This window comes from Dermacentor andersoni, chromosome 6 (assembly GCF_023375885.2).
Source record: "Dermacentor andersoni chromosome 6, qqDerAnde1_hic_scaffold, whole genome shotgun sequence".
Classification (NCBI taxonomy): Eukaryota; Metazoa; Arthropoda; class Arachnida; order Ixodida; family Ixodidae; genus Dermacentor; species Dermacentor andersoni.
This window is the reverse complement of record NC_092819.1, coordinates 180265413-180287999: the sequence shown is the minus strand read 5'-3', so window position 1 is coordinate 180287999 and position 22587 is coordinate 180265413. Positions and strand designations below refer to the sequence as shown.

Sequence of the window (22587 nt, the reverse complement as noted above, 5' to 3'; positions counted from 1 at the left end):
TCTTGTGAGGTGGTCTACTGCGACAATTATCCAACGATTTCCTTTAGCAGTGCATGGAAGAGGCCCATAATGGTCAATGCCAATCCAATCAAAAGGACGTGCAGGACACGGTAAAGGTTGCAGAGGGCCTGTCGTATGAGGAGATGTCTTGCGTCGCTAACAGGCTACACATGACCGAATGTATTTGCGGACGTAAGAATACATGCCGCGCCAATAGTCGCGCTGGCGGAGCCGCTCGTAGGTTTTCAGGACGCCAGCATGAGTTTGTTGCTTGTCGGCGTGGAAATACGTGCATATGTCGGAGCGCAAATGGCGAGGGATGACTAGCAGCCATTTGCGACCGTCCGGCTGATAGTTTCGGCGGTACAAGATGGCGTCCCATAGCACGAAATGAGTGACTTGGTGACGAAGGGCTCGAGGGCATGTAGCCGTTGAAGAACTGTGAAGAATGTCAATGAGAGACACAATCCGCGGATCTTTCCTCTGTTCAGACGGCATGTCAGTAACAGCAAGTGTAGCAACCGGGCACTTTATGGATGAGGGTGGCGTTTCGTCGGACCGCATGGGCGATCGGGATAGTGCATCTCCATCAGAATTTTGGCGCCCGGATCGATAGATAACGCGAATGTCAAATTCTTGGAGTCGAAGAGCCCAACGTCCAAGACGGCCTGACGGGTCTTTCAGTGACGCAAGCCAGCAGAGCGCGTGGTGGTCTGTCACAACATTGAACGGGTGGCCATACAAGTAAGGGCGAAATTTGTTTAACGCCCAAACTATTGCCAAACATTCTTTTTCTGTGACAGAATAATTGGTTTCTGCCTTCGTGAGGGCACGACTTGCATACGCAACCAAATATTCCGGAAAGCCATGCTTGCGTTGCACAAGGACGGCTCCAAGACGAACGCCTCTGGTGTCCGTATGAACTTCGGTCGGTACAGTCGGGTCATAGTGGCGCAGAACAGCGGTGAGGTAAGCAGACGACGCAAAGTGGTGAAGGCTTGGTCACATGCCGGAGTCCAATCGCGAAGGTCAACAGGGCCAGCCAGGAGCTTCGTCAGGGGGCGATGATGCAGGCAAAATGTCGCACAAACCGTCGAAAATAAGAGCAAAGGCCGACAAAACTACGGAGTACTTTCAGTGTAGTCGGCCGCGGAAATTCTGCGACAGCACAAAGTTTGTCAGGGTCGGGAAGGATGCCGTCTTTGCAAACGACATAGCCAAGTATGGTCAGCTGGCGGGCTCCGAAGCGGCACTTTTTCAGGTTAAGTTGAAGGCCGGCGGTGGCAAGGCAAGTAAGGACTTCGCGTAGACGAGAGAGGTGACTGGTGAAATGAGGGAGAAAACTACCACGTCGTATAAATATAACACAGGCACGTCTTCCATTTGAGGCCTAGCAGAATATTATCCATCATCCTTTCGAACTTCGCGCGCGCATTGCAGAGGCAGAATGGCATTAGTGTAAACTCATACAGGCCATCAGGAGTAATGAAAGCTGTCTTCGAACGGTCGGATTCATCCACTGGCACTTGCCAATAGCCCGATCCCAAGTCCAAAGAAGAAAAGAATTCAGCACCATGTAGACAATCCAGGGCGTCATCTATGCGCGGTAGAGGATAGACATCTTTTCGTGTAATCTTGTTGAGGCGACGATAGTCCACACAGAAACGAATCGAGCCATCTTTTTTCTTAATGAGTACTACGGGCGACGACCAAGGGCTGCAGGATGGCTTGATAACACCACGGTCAAGCATGTCTTCAACTTGCTCGGCGATGACACCACGCTCGGTGGATGACACGCGGCACGGACGCTGGCGTAATGGTGCGTGCTGTCCCGTATCAATGTGGTGAGAGACGGTACTTGTGCGGCCTAATGATGCTTGGTTCCAGTCAAAAAAGGCGTGAAAATCATTTAAAAGAGTTATTAGCCGCTCACGTTGTGTCGGCTCGAGGTCATCGGCAATGGAGCGACAAAAAAACATACGGTGGTATTCGGTTAGATGGCACATAGGGTGTCAGTGCTGTTACGTTGGCAGTATCTACGTCGTCGGCAATAGGGAAATGCACAATAACGTCAGCGTCCACAGACTCGATGGTACCAATAGTCTCGCCACAGTGCAAAGCCAAAGTGTACGAATTTGGGTTTGAAATCAGTATTTCTGCAGCACCATGGTGAACAGTGAGGAGGGCAAAAGGCAACAATATAGGCTGGCGGTGAATGAAGATGTCAGCGGGTGTAAACATGGCCGTTGCCGGCGGTGGTTGTTGAGGCATACGGAAAGGTCGGAAGTCGGAGCTGGGTCGTCGCGGGCTGCCCACGAAGGCCGCCAAGCGCCGGCGGCAGAAGCCCATTACATGACCTGGGGTACCGCAGGCATAGCATAATGGGCGGTTGTTGGATTTGTACCCTGCTGCTGTGCACTGAAAAAGGGATCCGCCGGCTGGCGAGGCGAAGGCGGAGGAGAGAACACCGGCGAGCGAGGCGCCCGTGCAACGGCTTTAGCATACGTCAGAGGCGCGGCCACGGGAGCTGCCTGCCACGAAGGTGGAAGACCTTCGGTCACTTGCTCTTGAATTATCTGTCGGATCGCTGGAGCGAAACATTTAGAAGGCTTCTCCGTGGTCGGCAAAATCGAGAGCTGTCGTGCAACGTCCTCGCGCTTTTATTTGCGTCAGCTAAGTTGTGTGGTTGTCGCCAATAATTATTGCTGCTAACGAATCTTCCGTAGGCGGTGGGCGCCGAGCTAAGATGCGTTGTTTCCGTTGCTCGTCAAAACTTTGGCACAAATTGATATCTTCGGCCATGGTACGCGGATCCTTCGCTAACAACATTTGAAAGGCGTCCTCATCAATGCCTTTCATAATGTGTTTTATCTTGTCCTGTTCTGACATTGACGGATTCACGCGCTTACACAGGTCAATGACATCTTCGATGTAACTTGTGAAAGTTTCACCGTGATGTTGCGCATGCCCCCGTAAGCGTTGTTCTGCGCGAAGCTTGCGCACAGCGGGGCGCCCGAACACATCTGCGAAACTTGTTTTGAATGCGCTCCATGCTGCAAAATCGTGTTCGTAGTTTCGGAACCAGAGCTTCGCGACACCGGCTAAGTAAAACAGCACGTTGTGCAACTTGGTGACGTCATCCCACTTGTTGTGCTGGCTCACCCATTCGTAAGATGTCAACCAATCCTCCGGGTCATCATCATCGGTGCCGCTAAAGATGGCAGGATCACGCTGGCGCCACAAACCGGAAACGATGAACGCCGGACGCTGTGGTGCATCTTCCTGGGTGGTTTCGTTAGGCATGGTCGCAGCAGTCGGTAGCGTCCCGCTTCGGAGTTCCAGTTTCCGAGGTCTACCCCGCAGCTCCACCAATTGAAAGGGGGTTTATTGCCGCTCGTACGCGGGATCGCAAGTAGCTCTTGATCGCGAGTCCTAACCGTTCGCATCAGCAGCCCAAGCTCGGTTCTCGCGCCGCAGCGGTGGCAGTCCGCACCGCGCCACATGCATATTACCCACTACATATCATAATGTATTGTCCCTTAAAGGCCCCTGTCGGCGTATTACATAAGGGGGGAGCGTATACAAGGTAGATAATAAAAACAAAGGTCATAAAAATGTAACAATGCAACACAGGGACATAAAAAGAAGCAAAGAACGCGATAGTTAAAGCGGTGCTTGTCAATATTGGCTTTATGCCACAAGTGCCACACACGTCGGCGAGCGGTTAGGGCAGCAGGGCGAGTACACAATGCTTACAGGGGAAAAAACTCAAGAAAAACTGTTAAAATTACATATGAACACAAATCGGAGGAAAAGAAACATGTCAACCCAGATGATTTACCATCGCCTTAAGCCTATTGCTACACCTGCAAAGAGGAGACGCCGCTATATTGTTCTCGACGATGCCAGCCATGCTTTCCCACAGGATAAGCGCATATTGCTACACATGCAAACCAGAGACGCTGCTACATTGTTCGCGACGATGCGGGGCATGCTGTACCACAGGGAAAGCGCATATTGCTACACATGCAAAGAACAGACGCCGCTACATTGTTCTCGACGATGCATGCTATGCTGTGCCACAGTGCAAGCGCATATTTTTCACATGCAAAGTAGAGACGCCGCTACATTGCTCGCGACGATGCAAGGCATGCTGTGCCACAGGGAAAGCGCCTATTGCTACACATGCAAAGAACCGACGCCGCTACATTGTTCGCGAAGATGCGAGGCACGCTGTACCACAGGGAAAGCGCATATTGCTGCACATGCAAAGAACAGGCGCGGTTATATTGTTCTCGACGATGCGAGGCATGCTTAGTGACAGGGTAAGCGCACATTGCTGCACATGCAAACAAGAGACGCCGCTATATTATTCTCGACGATGCGAGGTATGCTACGTCAATGGGTAAGCGCATATTGTTACACACGCAAAGAACAGACGCTGCTACATTGTCCACGATGATGCGAGGGATGCTGTGCCACAGGGCAAGCGCGCATTGCTGCAATGCAAACTAGAGACGCCGCTACATTGTCCTCGACGATGCAAGGGATGCTGTGCCACAGGGCAAGCGCATATTGTTACGCAGGCAAACAAGAGACCCGCTACATTGTTCGCGACGATGCGAGGCGTGCTGCCCCACAGGGAAAGTGCATATTGTTACACATGCAAAGAACAGACCCCGCTACATTATTCTCGACGATGGCTGGCATGCTGTGCCGCAGGGCAAGCGCAAATTGCTACACATGAAAACAAGGGACGCGGCTACATTGTTCGCGACGATTCGAGGCATGCTGGGCTAAAGGAAAAGCGCATATTATGATCATTTATTGTCCCTTAAAGGCCCCTGTCGGGGTATTACATAAGGGGGGAGCGTATACAAAATAATAAAAACAAAACTCATAAAAATTTAACAATGCAACACAGGGACATAAAAAGAAGCAAAGAACGCGATAGGTTAAACGGTGCTTGTCAATATTGGCTTTATGCCACAAGCGCCACACACGTCGGCGAATGCTTAGGGCAGGAGGGCGAGTACACAATACTTACAGGGGAAAAAACTCAAGAAAAAGGGGATAAAATTACATATGAACACTAATCGGAGCAAAAGAAACATGTCAACCCAGATCATTAACAACATCGTCTTAAGCCTATTGCTACACATGCAAAGAGGAGACGCCGCACATTGTTCTCGACGATGCGAGTCCTGCTGTGCCAAAGCGCAAGCGCATATTTCTACGCATGGAAAGTAGAGACGCCGCTATGTTTTTCTCGACGATGAGAGGCCTGCTGTGCCAAACGGCAAGCGCACATTGCTACACATGCAAATAAGAGAGCGTACATTGCTGCACATTGAAAGAAGGGACGCCGCTACATTGTTCTCGACGATGCGAGGCATACTGTGCCACTGGGCAAGCGCACAATGCTGTACATAAGCAAAGAACAGACGCCACTACATTGTCTTCGACGATGCGATGGATGCTGTGCCACAGAGCTAGCGCACATTGCTACACATGCAAAGAAGAGACGCCGCTACATTGTTCTCGCCGATGCGAGGCATGCTGCGCCAAAGGGAATGTGCATATTGTTACACATGCAACGAGACGCCTTGTTCGCGAAGATGCGATGCATGCTGTGCCACAGGGAAAGCTTTATATTGCTGCACATGCAAAGAACAGACGCGACTATATTGTTCTCGACGATGCGAGGCATGCTGTGTCAATGGGTAAGCGCATATTGTTACACACGCAAAGAACAGACGCCGCTACATTGTTCGCCAAGATGCGAGGCATGCTGTGCCATAGGTAAAACGCACATTGCTGCACATGCAAACAAAAGACGCCGCTACATTGTCTTCGACGATGCGAGGATGCAGTGCCACAGCAGGGTGTCTACCAAGTTAACATTTCCAAATTCTCTGAGTTTTCCAGGTTTTCCCTGAGTGCCTTTGCGAAATTCCCTGAGTGATGCACAGCTATGTTTTTTGTCAAGCCAAGCTGAAACCATATCGCACGGTGCTGTCACTCTCTAGTAAGCATATGAAATAAAAAATTTTAAAGAACGACTTAATCCAATTTGAATACTAAGGATTTGTGTTATTCGAAAAGAGAAGAGAAGGGAGAAGTTAGTAAAATGCACAGCAAATAAAATTTCTTCGAAAAAAATTGCAAATCGAGTCGGTCATTTTCAAATACGAATAAAAAAGGACATGCATACAAAAGCAAATATTTTCGAATATGCGCTATTTGCATCAACTGATAGCAAGCTCAGTGGTATGAGGCCCGAACTTTGTCACAATTGAGATTCCCTCTCAACAGCTCGTAAGTCAACCTCAACTGTTCTGACATACTCTCAGCTCGCGCACCACGCCTCAGTGTTGTGTTTCACCTATTTAAAGAGTTTATTTTGGCTTGGATGAGGGACACATGCATCTCGGCATCAGCTAACACTTTGTTTTTTGAGCTAAAGCTCCTTCAAAACGGCGGCAGCACGCTTCCGTTCCCGTTCATGCCTCAATGTGTTGGCCCTTTCTGTACTTGTACTCCTTCCACTACTCGTTCGCCCCACGGACCATTTGAAGCATCTTCTTGGTCAAAGTCACAGTCCACGTCCGAGTTTTCGAACTCCTTATGGACCGCGAAAACGTCCGAAAACTTGCCCAGTTGGAAAAAAATAAATGCACGTCCATTACTGCCCTTAAAGGCTCAAACCGCCACAGGCACATTCGAAAACGCTCTGAAGGCCTGTCTGTACACGTATTAGGCATATCGGTGCTCGTGCTCTGACAGGAAATACCGGGTGCACGCGTGCCTAATTAAGGCATACATACTGTGTCCCGCGGCAATAGCCCCTTCGCACGCTTGTTATGCTTCACTGCAATACGTTTGCGTATGCTTCACCAAGTAACATATCTGTACAAAGGAGAAGCTGACTTTCGGGATCTGACATTATGCAACGCACCGTGCTTTCCAAACTTCTAAGCCAATCGCGAAGACCGCAAAGGCGGAGTGCGTGCCATTGCTGACAGCAGTGAATTCTTTGAATAAAAAACACGGCACCCAACGTCAAGAAGCTTCATAGCGAACGTCGAAGCAGCTAGGCCTAGCGTTGCCGTAGCGGTGGCTACGGCTGCCAGCGGATCTGCGTGCGAGAGCACCGATTTGAGGCGGCGAGGTAATCAAAATGGCAGCAGTGGTGGCGTTAATGCCGTTTCGGACCTGCCGTCACGGCAAAACATCCGGAAAATCGGACGGCGAAGAGTTGTTGCATCCGAAATTTCAGACGTTCTGATACAAATTGACTCTATGCAGCACGTGGTGGTGCCGCGAAGCCGTCCAAATTATCGGGGATCCGGAAAGTCGCCCGTTGACTGTACACTGGTAGCACCTCCAGCCGACGACAGGACGTCAAAGACGATTCATTACGATTCCTGTCTGTTACTCGAGCCAGCATTACCACGACTTTCGACCCTTTCAATAAAATTACACCTAATTTTCCCTGATAGAGGCACAAATTCCCTGAGTTTTCCCTGAGTTTTTCCAGACTACTGAAAATCCCTGAGAATTCCCGGTTTTCCCGGTTTTCCCGGTTGGTAGACACCCTGCACAGGGCAAGCGCACAGTGCTGCACATGCAAACAAGAGCTGCCGCTACATTATTCTCGACGATGCGAGGTATGCTGTGTCAATGGGTAAGCGCATATTGTTACACACGCAAAGAACAGACGCCGCTACATTGTTCGCCAAGATGCGAGGCATGCTGTGCCATAGGTAAAACGCACATTGCTGCACATGCAAACAAAAGACGCCACTACACTGTCCTCGACGATGAAAGGGATGCTGTGCCACAGGGAATGCACATATTGCTCCACATGCAAAGAACAGACCCCGCTACATTGTTCTCGATGATGCGAGGCATGCTGTGCCACAGCGAAAGCGCACATTGCTGCACATGCAAAGAAGAGACGCCGCTACATTGTTCTCGACGATGCGATGCGTGCTGTGCCACAGGACAAGCGCATATTTCTACACATGCAAAGTAGAGACGTCGCTATATTGTTCACGACGACGCGAGGCATGCTGTGCCCCAGGGCAAGCGCACATTGCTGCACATGCAAAGTAGAGACGCCACTACATTGTTCACGACGACGCGAGGTATGCTGTGCCACATGGCAAGCGCATATTGTTACGCAGGCAAACAAGAGACCCACTACATTGTTCGCGACGACGCGAGGCGTGCTGCCCCACAGGGACAGTACATATTGTTACACATGCAAAGAACAGACGCCACTACATTATTCTCGACGATGTCTGGCATGCTGTGCTAAAGGAAAAGCGCATATTATGGTCATTTATTGTCCCTTAAAGGCCCCTGTCGGGGCATTACATAAGGGGGGAGCGTATACAAGAAGATAATAAAAGCAAAAGTCATAAAAATTTAACAATGCAACACGGGGACATAAAAAGAAGCAAAGAACGCGATAGGTTAAACGGCGCTTGTCAATATTGGCTTTATGCCAGAAGCGCCACCCACGTCGGCGAATGCTTAGGGCAGCAGGGCGAGTACACAATGCTTACAGGGGAAAAAACTCAAGAAAAAGGGGATAAAATTACATATAAACACTAATCGGAGAAAAAGAAACATGTCAACCCAGATCATTTAACAACATCGCCTTAAGCCTATTGCAACACATGCAAAGAGGAGACGCTGCACATTGTTCTCGACGATGCGAGGCCTGCTGTGCCAAAGGGCAAGCGCACATTGCTTTACATGCAAATAAGAGAGCGCACATTGCTGCACATTGAAAGAAGAGACGCCGCTACATTGTTCTCGACGATGCGAGGCATACTGTGCCACAGGGCAAGCGCACATTGCTGTACATAGGCAAAGAACAGACGCCACTACATTGTCTTCGACGATGCGATGGATGCTGTGCCACAGAGCTAGCGCACATTGCTGCACATGCAAAGTAGAGACGCCGCTACATTGTTCTCGACGACGCAAGGGATGCTGTGCCACAGGGAAAGCACATATTGCTCGACATGCAAAGAACAGACGCCGCTACATTGTTCTCGACGATGCCTGGCATGCTGTGCTACAGGGGAAGCGCAAATTGCTTCATATACAAACAAGGGACGCGGCTACATTGTTCGCGACGATTCGAGACATGCTGTGCTAAAGGAAAAGCGCATATTATGAACATTTATTGTCCCTTAAAGGCCCCTGTCGGGGTATTACATAAGGGGGGACCGTATACAAGGTAGATAATAAAAACAAAGGTCATATAAATGTAAGAATGCAAAACAGGGACATAAAAAGAAGCAAAGAACGCGATAGTTAAAACGGTGCTTGCCAATATTGGCTTTATGCCACAAGCGGCAGACACATCGTCGAATGCTTAGGACAGCAGGGCGAGTACACAATGCTTACAGGGGAAAAAACTCAAGAAAATGGGGATAAAATTACGTATGAACAGTATCGGAGCAAAAGAAACATTTCAACCCAGATCATTTACCAACATCGCCTTAAGCCTATTGTTACACATGCAAAGAGGAGGCGCCGCACATTGTTCTCGACGTTGCGAGGCCTGCTGTGCCGAAGGGCAAGCGCATATTTCTTCACATGCAAAGTAGAGACGCCGCTATATTTTTCTCGACGATGCGAGGCCTGCTGCGCCAAAGGGCAAGCGCACATTGCTGCACATGCAAATAAGAGAGCGCACATTGCTGCACATTGAAAGAAGAGACGCCGCTACATAGTTCTCGACGATGCGAGGCATACTGTGCCACAGGGCAAGCGCATATTGCTGTACATAGGCAAAGAACAGACGCCACTACGTTGTCTTCGACGATGCGATGGATGCTGTGCCACAGAGCTAGTTCATATTGCTGCACATGCAAAGAAGAGACGTCGCTACATTCTTCTCGACGATGCGATGCATGCTGTGCCACAGGGCAAGGCCATACTGCTGCACATGCAAGGAAGAGACGTCACTACATTGTTCTCGACGATGCGAGGCATGCTGTGTGCCACAGGAAAAGCGCATATTGCTACGTATATACAAAGGAGAGACGTCGCTATATTGTTATCTAAAACCTTTTCATCGACACTTTATCGTTTTGTCAACAACTGATTTAAAAATATGAGCACATGCCTATTTCCACAACATGAAGTGTCAGCGTCTAGACAAAAGCCAAGCGCACGTGGTGCCATACCTACACAAGTTGTCGCACAATCTGAAGAAAGTTTCCAATAGACATAATATTAATTTGGTTTTCAGTGCACCGTGTAAGTTGTCCTCGATATTTAATCGCCTGAACCAGCGTGAAAGGCACATGTGCACCACAAATCATAAAACTCGTTTCACTGAGTGCAGGCGCAACGTCATCTATCAAATACCGCTCAGTTGTGGCAAATCTTATATAGGTCAAACGGGACAGGGCTCCAATAAAAGAGCTCGTCAGCACAGCTCTAACCTAAAGAATGGCTATGGGAGTCAATAACTGGACCCTGTAACAAGTGTCAATGCACCCGCATATTTGAAAAGACAAAATTCATAGGGAAAGGAAAGGGTGAGAAGGAAAGGGAAATAGTAGAGGCCTTTCATATAAGAAAGGAAGGACATAAATGTGTAAGCATTCCCTCTCTTGCCTTGTCGGGAAAAGAAATCACATTTTTGGAAGAAAGATTAAAATGTTTTTCATTTGCAGATGTTTTTGCGCTTGATGTGCGCATGCCTATATTGAAAAAGGTATAAATCTCGGGTGAATTTCAAATAAACTTCCAGTTTGCAGTCAGCGCTTGTCTATGGTATTTGTTTCCTTGTGTCCTCGTCTTTTCGCGCTGTTTCACCTCAGTTCTAACCAGTGTCTAGCACACATAACGCCCATCAACACAATTTGATCGGCGTTCGCGTGAAGCCCGCTGTTACTTTTAAATTATTTGTGTAACTTTTTTGTGAGAGCCGGTATAAAAACGCAATACCACGCTGTTTCAAATGTTGTGAAGGACCAACGCAAAGTTGGTCTGCACAAGTTCGTTAAAAGGTATGAATAATTTGGTGCTTTAGATGAAGCCATACGGCCTGGGCACATTTGGCTTTGTGAGATCGAAAGGGGGCATCCCTTATTACATAATATTTAGGGAACATTCTATGGCCTGACTTCATACGTTGATAATATAAAGTGCAAAATATGTTGAAAAAGAATTGTATTTCTATCCGCGGTAGCACAGCATAGATTTTAGTTGTGGCGTTCTATATTAGACTAGGTCGGGGTTACTATGGAAAAGTGACCATGAGCCTTGGCGTATAAGTTGCATGCAGCAATGCGTGGGTTCTCTAGCTGCCAGCCAACAATTGATCTTAATGGTGTGTTTCAAGTATGACGCTGACCGAGTAAATACATTTGGCGAATATGATTTTTCTCAGATTGCACATTTCCATTGCTTATACAGTGTTAAAATATTCACGCGCATGCCTGTCAACGTGTCGTCATGGTTCAAAGCTAGCTAGCTGTGCTGGTAAATATCGAGGCTTGGAACGGTACGTGTTTAACAATTTCTACATTAGGGAAAAGGAAGACTCTTTAACGAAGCCGAGAAATATACGGAGACGTGCTACGTGGTCCACTGAAGCGTTTACCCATGTTCCGGGAATGCCGTCGGGCTGCGTCACCAATGAGGCGCATCCTTCCTTTCACAGGGAACGGCGGGCGCGGCTGGTGGTGACCCTGGTCTGTTCGCTGATCCTGGTCGTCGTCTTCACGATGATCATCTACCGCATGATCAACGAGAAAGGCGAGTCCGTAGCAGCACAACGACGCAAAGGTTTGCCGCAGACAGGCACATTCTCGTCCCGTGTTTGCTTAAGGTTTCCACTGGGGACAACGCGCCGCACGCTTAATGCGAACTCACACGACAGAGTTTGGGCGAAGGTCGGTGGCGAGCCTCCTGATGCTCATCGAGTTGGAGCTCCTCAGTAAAAAAAGAAGACAACAAATTTGTGACAACTTGCAGAATTGCGGCGCAATTTCCAGCCAGCTGCTTATCTGGAGTAGTTGCAATAACAGTTTTAGTTGGTCATAATTAGATCACACACTTTCAAAGGTTGCATGCATATGGCAAACCTGTTTGGAAAATTGCCCTTTTCTAACGTTGCCAAATATTCGTTATACAATTCTAGCCAACACCGTACCTCACCCACACACGCAAGTTCCCATGCACATCAGCCGTAATTTTCTCAAGATTTTCACCTAATCTTTATAGTGGACCAAGAACGACTGGCAAAATTATGCGCCGCAACTGAGCGACACATTCTGAATATTTATTGATGCCCATCTTCATAAACTGCCCCCTTATCTCCGCGATATATACACAAGGTGACTCATTTACTTCAATTGAAGGGTTCAATAAAATTGAGCAACAATCGTAAAAAAAGCAGAACCTATACCTTTTCTGTAATATTGGTCGCATGTGAGCCTCCTGGCACGTGCACGTTTTTTACATTACCTTGAGATACATTGAGAACGGCCGTACAGCGTGTTGAAGCGCTTCAAACATGAATATATATCTTTACAGCGAAAGCTGTATATGACTAACAATTCGTAGTTTTTTTTTTCCGGTCCGGGAACATAAACAGACTTAGTGATTTCTAATGAACCCATACACAATGTGTTTCATTGTCTGCTTTGTGTGCGATCACCTACGGGTGCAGTGCGGCGGCGCAGATGTCAAAATACGTAACACATTAGAGCGCTCACCGTGAAAAATAGCGTGTTGTCAAGGTTATCGCTGTATATAGGCAGGAGAGGTGTCGGCGCTAAAAAGAGATGCGTTATCGATGGGGCGGTAACGTATAGTTCGTACAGCCGAAAACAACATGCGTACGAGGAGCGCCCAAGGGAACAGCAACGAGAGTGTAAAGGTTACCGGCTCGAAACGGCCACCGACGAAGAACGTTCCCGCGATGCGGAACCAACAAATGACAACCATTCCACTCTGTGAGGATGGAATGGCAGCGAAAGCACTTTGCTTTTCGTCTGAGAGCTTTGACTGTTGTCAGCTTTCGCTGCCATTCCATCTTCAAAGAGTGGAATGATTTAAATTTTTATATTGCTTTATTCGCACCGCACGTAATAAACTCTACATGCACATTGTCGATAACGTTCCCCCCATTTTCGAATAATTTTATCTCTGGGACGAATGTACTTCGTGAACTGTGGGCTAAATTCTTCACTCTACGTCAAACAAATGTTTAACGCTCCGAAGTTCTTCCATGGGTTATTTCTTGCAAAAGCTGCAACTACTCCACACCCTTGAAACATTTCCTACATATAACCCGTGACTTATGACCTGTCCCACATTTAACAAAATATAAAAAGGGCAATTCGTTCAGTCCACAAAGAAAACTGTGTGCATGACGTAAGTATACAGGGTGTCCCAGCTAACGTTATGCAGCTTGTTACAACGGAACGGAACTGTTATAAACGGAACTGTTACAACACTCGATTATGAAACTTACGGCCACCAGGAAGAGTTTTGTGTTATGACTAGTTATAGAAGATCATTTATTTAGGGAAGTATTTAGTTTTTTTATTTCGGGGCATGACTTCCGAGGGAGAAACTTCTATTACTTACCAAAACAACCCATTCAGTCGTTCTCCTGGTGCTGTTTTCGGTGTACAATGAATTTTGCTTGGCTTTACTTGAAGCGTGCGAAATTAAAGAACTGATGCGCGTGCCGCTCGCTGTGGTAGCAGTGGTCCTAAAGAAAGCTTGAGCGAATGTTCGATAAAACGTTGTGCCATTCGATACTCGCTTTACCTCGAATTTCAGCATTCGAAATTTTCGGAGCATTCGGCATGAATGAACATAAACATCTTTTCGTCGTCGCATCGCATTGCACATGGCCAAGACAAGCTCATAACAAATTCGCTACATTCGCCAGTTTATTAAAACATCGATCCGCGACACAAACACCTTTCATCCAGTCAATCCATGTAAAACGTGCAGGGTTACTGAGATTCACTCAAACACATATGTAAAGAGACGGGTATCGTCCGCTATTTTTAGCTCCTCCCTCCAGTATCTTCTTGTGATCACTCTTCATCGTCTTCTATAACTCTTTTGTAGCAGACTGCTTCACTCCCTCGGACTTCATTGTTCACACCTCCTGGTATAATATTTGAATGCATTACTGAAGGAGGTGTACTTCGTTTGCGCGGAGACTCCCAAGCACCAGATCATCTTCAGGATACCACGCTGCGAGGCAGTCTTGATTACTTCAAAGCGTGCATAGAACTTGCCATTGGAAGTCTCACGGCCGTTCCGTAATAGAACGAGGTCGGAAGGTTGTATTTCCGGTATGTCGCTGCTGTGTCTCCTGTCAAAGTTTTTCTTCAATCGATCTTGATATGCCTCTTGTTTCGCACTTTTTCTATCTCAGAAAGCGTTACATTATCAAGAAGGCCCAGTTCGCGACCCGCTGGAAGTAGGGGCACAATCCCTTAAGCTGCGAAAAGAGGGCCACATCCAAGACCGATCGTTGAAGAACGGTTGTGATGTCCCACAGCAGCTTTGAGGCAGTATTGTTTCGTGTCTCGTATAGCACGTTCGGCGAGGCCATTAGCACTTGTTTGATATGGTGAACAAAACTTTATTGACATTCTTTTATCTCCCGCCCACTTTGCATGTCATAACCCATAATTGTGATAACCATCCTTGTACATTCATCAATAACCTGCAAGGAAGCTTGTGTTGTCCTGGCACCTTCACCTTTTATACTGAGCTTCGCGAAACCCAAGTGAGCGACTTGAAACGGTACACCTGACTACTCTGTGATTATAATTATGTTTCTGGGTTGCCTGAACTTGATTTTATGCTTCTGGCACCAATGGAACATTTAGATGTACTTTCTGGTATCATCCTTCATACTTGGCCACATAGATCCTTTGAGCCGTTTATTGTACGTGAGCCAGAAACCATCATGCCTAGCGGATCATAGGTGCCATGTTAGAAATGCAGTATTATGGGAACCATTGTGGCTGCAACATGGTATTTGACATCGGTAAACTCCATTTCTTCAGTGCCCTAGCTTTTAGCTTCATGTGATTAATGTTTTGGGGGTAGTCAAATGTGTTCGGTACTAGCAACCTGGACAAGAATCAATGTCAGTGAATAGAAGACTGGGTTGTTGGGAAATGACTAAATCAAACTGTTAAAGATAATTTACCCATCTAGCGACTTGTCGTTTTGTTTGTATGCCCGGTAGTCTGTGAAAATAACAATAAAATTCAAACAGCGCTAGACGACAGGACCAGAAAGAGGAGGAGACAAACACGGCGCTGACAGCGCTAGACGACAGACCAGAAAGAGGAGGAGACAAACACGGCGCTGATAGCGGATTGGGCGAGTTGGTGTTCCATGGTAACAATAAAATTCAAACAGCGCTAGACGGCAGGACTGTCGTCTAGCGCTGTTTGAATTTTATTGTTACCATGGAAAACCAACTCGCCCAATCCGCTGCCCTTCTGTGAAAATGATGAATTTTGCACTTTTTAGGTAGGTTCGAAAATTCTGCACAGCTTTCAAGACAGCCAGCGTTTCTTTTTCTGTAGTAGAGTAGCAAATTTTAGCTGGCTTCAGTGTATGGTCGCAGTGTATGGTCGACTCCAATGATTTCTGGTAGAGCACGGCGCCGGTCGAATAATAGCACCCATCTGTATTGAGCACAAACGGCGAGGAGAAGTGTGGTATCCGCAGGATAGGGTCCGACGATATTATTTTCACAAATTCACAGTGCGAAATTTACCACTCGTCATCCCACTAGTAAGGTATGCCTTTCTGCGTCAAACGTCTGAGAGATCTTGTCCTAATGAGTGTCTTAAGTGTCCGGCTAGAGCTAGGAAAACACGCAGTGAGTGTACACCGTAGGGCTACGCCAATTCTGAAATTTTTTCAACCGATTCTTGCCTTGTTTTTCATGGACCCCTCAAAATTTCTTCCAAGGAACGCCACCTTTTCTTGGAAAAAGGCACTGTTCGGAAGTTCACTTTGAGATGTGCAAGACTGAGAGCGTGCAAAACTTGCGAAAGGTCTTTCTGATGTTCCTCTTTTGTTTTAGAACAAACAATGATATAATCAAGGTAAACGTTGCTGAGCGTTCCCAGGTATGGCTTCAGGGATTCATTCATGATCTTCTGAAACCACGCTGGGGAGTTCTTTCAGCTAAAACGTAGTTGAATGATGTAATGAACGCAGTGTAATTTTTCGTTTGCTCACTCAATTGAATTTGCCAAATGCCCCTGCAAAGGCCTAATCTTGAAAACCAACGGCAACCACTGCTTTCGTGAATTATGTCGTCAATCTTGGGCATTGGGTAAGGAATCAGCTCAGTTTGTTGATTATTATTTTGATAATCTATGCAAATGACGGAAAGTTCCGTCTTTTTTCGGAGCAATAGTTATAGGTGATGCAAATGCCGACACCGACAGTCAACTGATCCCAGCGTCCACTATTTCTCGTAGCTCTTCTTTCATCCATAGCGTCTTTTTTCGTGGCATATTATACGGAGTTCTAACCACTGCTTTGTCTACGAAACGTATGAGATTTTATCGCTGGGCGTAGTTCCCTTTGCAGAAAAGCTCTGGTAATTCCGTTTTTATGTTATGCTCACAGCAAATTTGATTTAGGTGTCCAGGTGCCTCTAGCTCATTTTTCCTTGTGAAGCGTCTGCAATTAGGACCTTGTCGTCGCAGTAGATTTTCATCTTTAACCTTTTCATATCAGGACGGAACGACAGAAAGTCATAAGTTACATCGTACATCACTAATACGTCTGTCTAAGTGTTCTGAGCTTTAAATTAAAGAAATACACAGGCCCAATCATTACGTGAGTCCCATCGTATCTCTGGACCCGCAGGGCCCTGCTGGAGGCCGACGTGCACTACACTTTTTCGTTATGGACAAAGAGGCTCCAGAGTCAACAAGGGCTTTCATTTCAGTGACATCGACCTTGACAGGGAGGTCAAGCAATCAAGTGGACACTATGCGCACGGTGTAATACATTAGGGGCTTGTCATCGACACTGACTTGTTTCTGTGGCAACAATTGAGGTACAGTAACATCTCTCAGTGTGGCACGTTGACTACTTCCGTCGACACGATCGGTAGGGGGATACGAACTTTCTTTTAGGTTATGTCTTGGGCTGGGTAGAGAAACCCTCGGTTCATTGGCGGTGAAGCTATCTTTTGCTTTCAGCTCACTTGAATTAGGTAATATCTCTTGTTCGGCAGGCGCTTAGTTCTTCCGTAAATTCCGTTGTTGGTAACATGAATTTATGCACTGCAGAAGGTTTTGAAATGTTACCGGCGCTTTTATCTGAATTTAGTTTTTTACATCCATAGGTAGCCGTTGTGTAATTAAAGCTATAGCGGCCGACGATGTGAGATTAGGTTCCGCATCATACAACAAATGACGTTTTCGATTAAGTATTCTAGCGAAGAACCACATTGGTATGTGAAGCGTAGAGGCGCATCGCTACTTTCAACAGCGTTTTGACGGAAAGCCCCTAAAAATCTTATTTTCCAATTGTTCCAGCGAGCTGGTACCTTCTACAAAAGCTGCATGTCATACCACTTTCTAACGATGACACCGAGGTAGCCACGCAGGTTCTGCACCTTCTCATCGTCAGAGAGCCGCCCATTCATTTCAGCTGCATATTCGTAAAACCAGAGCCAGTAGTGGGACTCGCGGAGCCTTCCTCGAATATGTGCGGTTCCACAATGTTCTGATCGAGGTTACGCAACCTACGCAGAGTTGCCATAACTTTGCTCTGATGCGTCATCTGGGGTTGCTGTTGCTCGATTACATTCAAAATAAGGCTTACCTCTGCCGATGTTTCCTGCTTAACAGTCCATGGGTGCGAAGGCTCTAGGAACAAGTCCACAACTTGCTGCAGCTGCAGGTCCAGATTAACGGATCCCGCCTGCAGGAGTTCTTCGCATCTTGAAACTGTAAAAGCGCACCAAGACGAGAACGAAGAGAGTGGACAGGACGACGCGCTTACTCACAACTTAAACATTTTATTTAAAGGAAAGAAATATGTTCACAAGAACGGAGTAGGACGGCTGCGGATGCGTGTCAAGGATCACGGGTTAAATCATATCAAAGGCAACGTAAAAAGCTAAAGAAAGTCAGCTATCAAGAAACTTGAATTCCTTATCATGTAGCAAGACAGAGGGGTGGCTGACGAAGGTTATATTTGAAAAGCTAATGCACTTTTTAAGAGGTAACTGCTCATTCTCGATCGCCGTGCGACAGGCAATGCGTTAATAGGTGCTACATAAAACACTTTTAAGTAGCACGTATTGAGCAATAAAACCTGTATGGGGAGATTAAAAACAAAGTTACCTCCTCTTTTCTTAATGTGGAAGGCCTCTGTCATTTCCCGGGTTAGCTGCTAGTACTTTTCAAGATAATTTGAATGCCTTCGAAAACAGGATAACAGCCGCAATTCCTTCAGTGGGTGGCTAGATGTGTCATTCCTGATGAATTGCAGCGACTTATTTTCTTCGCGACTCATAAAAGCTCCTTCCAGCACCACTTCGACGAGGTTGACCGTTGTGACACCTCGGGCTAGGTCCTTCGCTGGCTCACCTTGCACGTGGTAACGGCTAAAGGACGGCTATGCCCCGTCGTGACGTTGGATCGACGAAGAATGTTACCCACATGTTCACTTCGGCTACTGCGCCAATATGTAGCGTTCCTAAAGTTATTCACTGAGACACATATCTAAAGAGACGAGTGCCGTCCGCCATTTTAATCTCCCTCCTGTATCTTCTCCTGATTACTCCTCATCGTCTTCTATTAATGCTCTCAAGTGGACCGCTTCCTAACCGCTGCCAAAGAGTCAGACGCCCTGAAAGTCTGCCTAACTTTTAATGCATCAGTTTTAGGAGGGTCCAAGGGAAATAGAAATGGCTATGTGAAGTGTGGGTCACGTGAGAAACAGAATAGATCTTAGACAATCGTGTATATATATATATATATATATATATATATATATATATATATGTATATATATATATATATATGTATAGATATATATATATATATATATATATGTATATATATATATATATATATGTATATATATATATATGTATATATATGTATACACGCAGTAAAGAGACGACGAACTTATTGGAAGACTTCTTTACTTAACGTGTTCGGCTTGTGGACCAGCCTTCGTCAGAGTACCAGCCAAAAGGTCCACCAGTCGAAAACGTTAAGAAAAGAAGTCTTCCAAAAAGTTCGTCGTCTCTTTCCTGCGTATGTTACGTCGGGTGCTGCGTGCTGAACTTTGAAGAAACCGCCTATATATATATATATATATATATATATATATATATATATATATATATATATATATGCATGCGCTGTGTAGGGGGGCGCTCTGGGGCTCGAGCCCCCACCGGACTTTTCCGGGGGTGGGGAGGGGCTGCCCGGGGATGCCGAAGCCTCCCCTCTCCCCCACAACAAACACAACTAAAGTCTCATTGCAAGAACTTTTTCACCGACATCATTTTATGTTTCTTTTGACTTGCCTAAACCTTTTAATGTTCAAAACTTTTAACACCTAAAATTTTATTGTGGCCGGTGTCTTACTACATCATTGTTGGCGCTGACGCTGTTGGCCTTTAATTCATACTTTCGTTTTGTTTCTCCGAATCGTGAGAATATGAGCACAAGCGAATTAGTAGCACCAGTGGCGCCTGCATTATCCGTATTTTCTCGCGTCAACATTGTTTTAAATTGACCCTGTAAACATCATAGACATACGCAATATATTTAAATATACGCACAGAAAAAATGTCATTATATTTTTGAAAAAGACGGAGGTAGCCAATTAACAGTGCTGTCTAAAGGTATGGACAGCCTATGCCTAGAAAATGAATATGTTACTCTTTGTTCACGTCGCATCTGATTGGTTCGCGCGCTTTTTTGACCATGAAAAGAAAGCTATAGACATCAGTGATCTCTTCAGCAGAGTTATCAACAGCGTGTGAAATGCACGTGAATGACATGTGTCTCAGTATTGCTTCTCTTTCCAGAAAACAATGCTAACGACTCATGAAAAAAGCATTTCCAATCATTTATAACATTTATTAGGGATGGAAACATCGTCACGTGTATACAGAGGTCATAAATATATACAGGGTGTCGAAATAAACTATCATTTACCAGGATTTAAAAAAGAGCAATGTGTTATTCGAAGAAACTGTAGTGCATATTGTTTCCGGTACACGGAGTAGCTCCCAGTAATTCTTTCGTTAATGAGGTTTAATTAGGTCATTGTAATTAATTATCTAACTCGAGTGCTTCATCCTGAGTTAGATAATTACCTATCCTTATGATCATTTTGTCAGTGAAGCATTTGTAGGCACAGCCAAGGGACATTTAACTGGGGTATTTTCGCCAACCTACTGATGGCGTACAAAGTTTTTACGATTGATAAATAAACCCGAGCGAAATGTGAAGAATACCACGTGACTGCGCTCCCACCCACATCATATAGCAGCGCCCTCGAACACGCGCCCTCTGAATTAGCCAGGACGAAATAAAGAAAAATAAACATTGTTATCCAGCCAGTACCTCATCTGGCGCGCCCTGGGCGAATTAACACGTCGCATTTGGTGTTATTTTGAAACAGGCTGCGATAGTGGTTTTCTTAGCGTAGATAAAGTGCATGGATGCTTTTTTTGTTTTTTTGCCAGAAGCGCTGTCACCCCAAAACAAATTGACAACGTCAGTTCAAATGTTTAAATGTTCGTTTTATTTCGCACCAGTCGCCATGTCGCCAACAGAAGGAAAATATACTCCTTGCTTGGGAGCATGAAATTGCAACGAGAGGGAGGACTGAAATATATATCCGTCACGGAAGTGTGGCGGTCGACCAAACGCATCGCCTGTCATCAGAAATAATGAAAACCTGAGACAAACCGGCAGCTTCAAGAAACAGGGGTGGAGTATTCCATCGTTCGGTCTACGCGCGGATATTCCACCATTTGTGGCCTCAAGCCCTCGTGCTGGCGTGCGGGACGTGGCCGCCCAGGTACACAAGCCATCAGTTTGGAGGATTCTAAGTGATTCTAAGGATTCTAAGTGATTACCCTTCACCAGTACCACCTTAACCCGCACTAATGCTTGGAAGGTAAAGACCTGTAAAATCGCCTAGATTTCTCGAATTCGGTCCTCATAAAAGCCGGTGCGTCGCCGGGAATTTTGAGCAACATCACGTGCACAGAAGCCAAATTTCGCAGATACGCCCGGGTAAATTTGCATATGCACACTTTTGGAGTGTCTCCAATCCATACTGGGTAAAGCGGCAGCTGTGCCAGTTCTCGTTAAACGTGTGGTGCTGAGCTTACGCCCGTGCTATAACCGCTCGCATCTTCTTCGACCTCACAGTGGCTAGACTGAGTTACGTGGACGAAATTTTTGAAGGAGTGGCGCATGAGCTTCTCAGCGAAGTCCCGCTGTCACGTCTTCTATTTCTGGGGCATCAGCAAGACGGGGCATCCACACAGAGCAGTAGCCGAGCAGGCAACTGGCTGGGTGCGACTTTTTATGCGTAATAGATTGGAAGGCCTGTAAATTGGCTAGTTAGGTCACCTAATCTCTCTACACTCCATTTCTTTCTTTGGGGTTATGCGAGAGTGCTTACATGATCAAGACGGACGTCAGATTAGCTAAAACCGTCACTTTAATTTGGCTTTGGTCCGAAGCAAGTTTTTGGCTACGAAATATAGCTGCTCGCACACACTCTGTCGACACCGTGCAAACAAAGCCGGGTTTTTGAAACATGCTATGCCTATTACATTGCTGTTCGCGTTTCGTTCGTGGTCAGAGCGGCGCTTTAGCCGCGTTATCATGGGGCTTTTGTTACCAATGTCATAAGTCGGCCTTGAAAGACGGATAATAAGTGTGACGTACAGAGGTAGCAATATCTGCGAAGCCGCGAAACCCGCTCTTGGTGCTCGTTGCATACCATTATCAAGGAGATGCGCTGTCTCTTCGGGTTTGCGACAGGCAATGTAGTTGCTATGAATCATCTTATCTGAGGGCGCTGCTATATGATGCGGCGGGGAAGGTAGTCACGCGGTATTTTTCATATTTGGTCAGGTTTGTTTGCCAGTTGAAAAAAAATAGCACGGAATTAGTACGTCCCTGAAAACACAGCAGTTATATGCCATGTCGGGGTGCCCAGGGGTAGCTCAACATGCCTCATTGACACTTCGATAATTAGGAGAGTACTTCTCGAATTAGATAAATAATTGCAATTGTTTAATTAAAGTTGAGAAACGAAAGAATTACTGGCTGCTACACCACTGTACTGGAAACAATCTGCACTAGGCTTTGTTTGAGTAACGCAACTGCTCTTTCCTTAAGTCTTGGTGCATGATGGTTGGGGCACCCAATATCATTAACTCGGTAACCGAAAAGACGCAAAGTCGGATTCACTCGAAATCAGAATCAACAGCAGTCATGCATAGGAGCGCTTATACTGAGACTTACAGAAAAAGAAAAAAAA

At 46.3% G+C, this 22587-nt stretch overlaps 1 long non-coding RNA gene across 1 annotated transcript in view; it reads left to right on the top strand.

Annotated features, from left to right (window-relative positions):
- LOC140218864 (uncharacterized) overlaps nucleotides 1-11818 on the top strand; it is an 83922-nt gene extending 72104 nt beyond the window's left edge. The window contains exon 3 of the long non-coding RNA XR_011895055.1: nucleotides 11699-11818. This is a non-coding gene — a long non-coding RNA (uncharacterized lncRNA). The remainder of the gene's footprint in view (nucleotides 1-11698) is intronic.
- Nucleotides 11819-22587: the final 10769 nt, after the last annotated feature.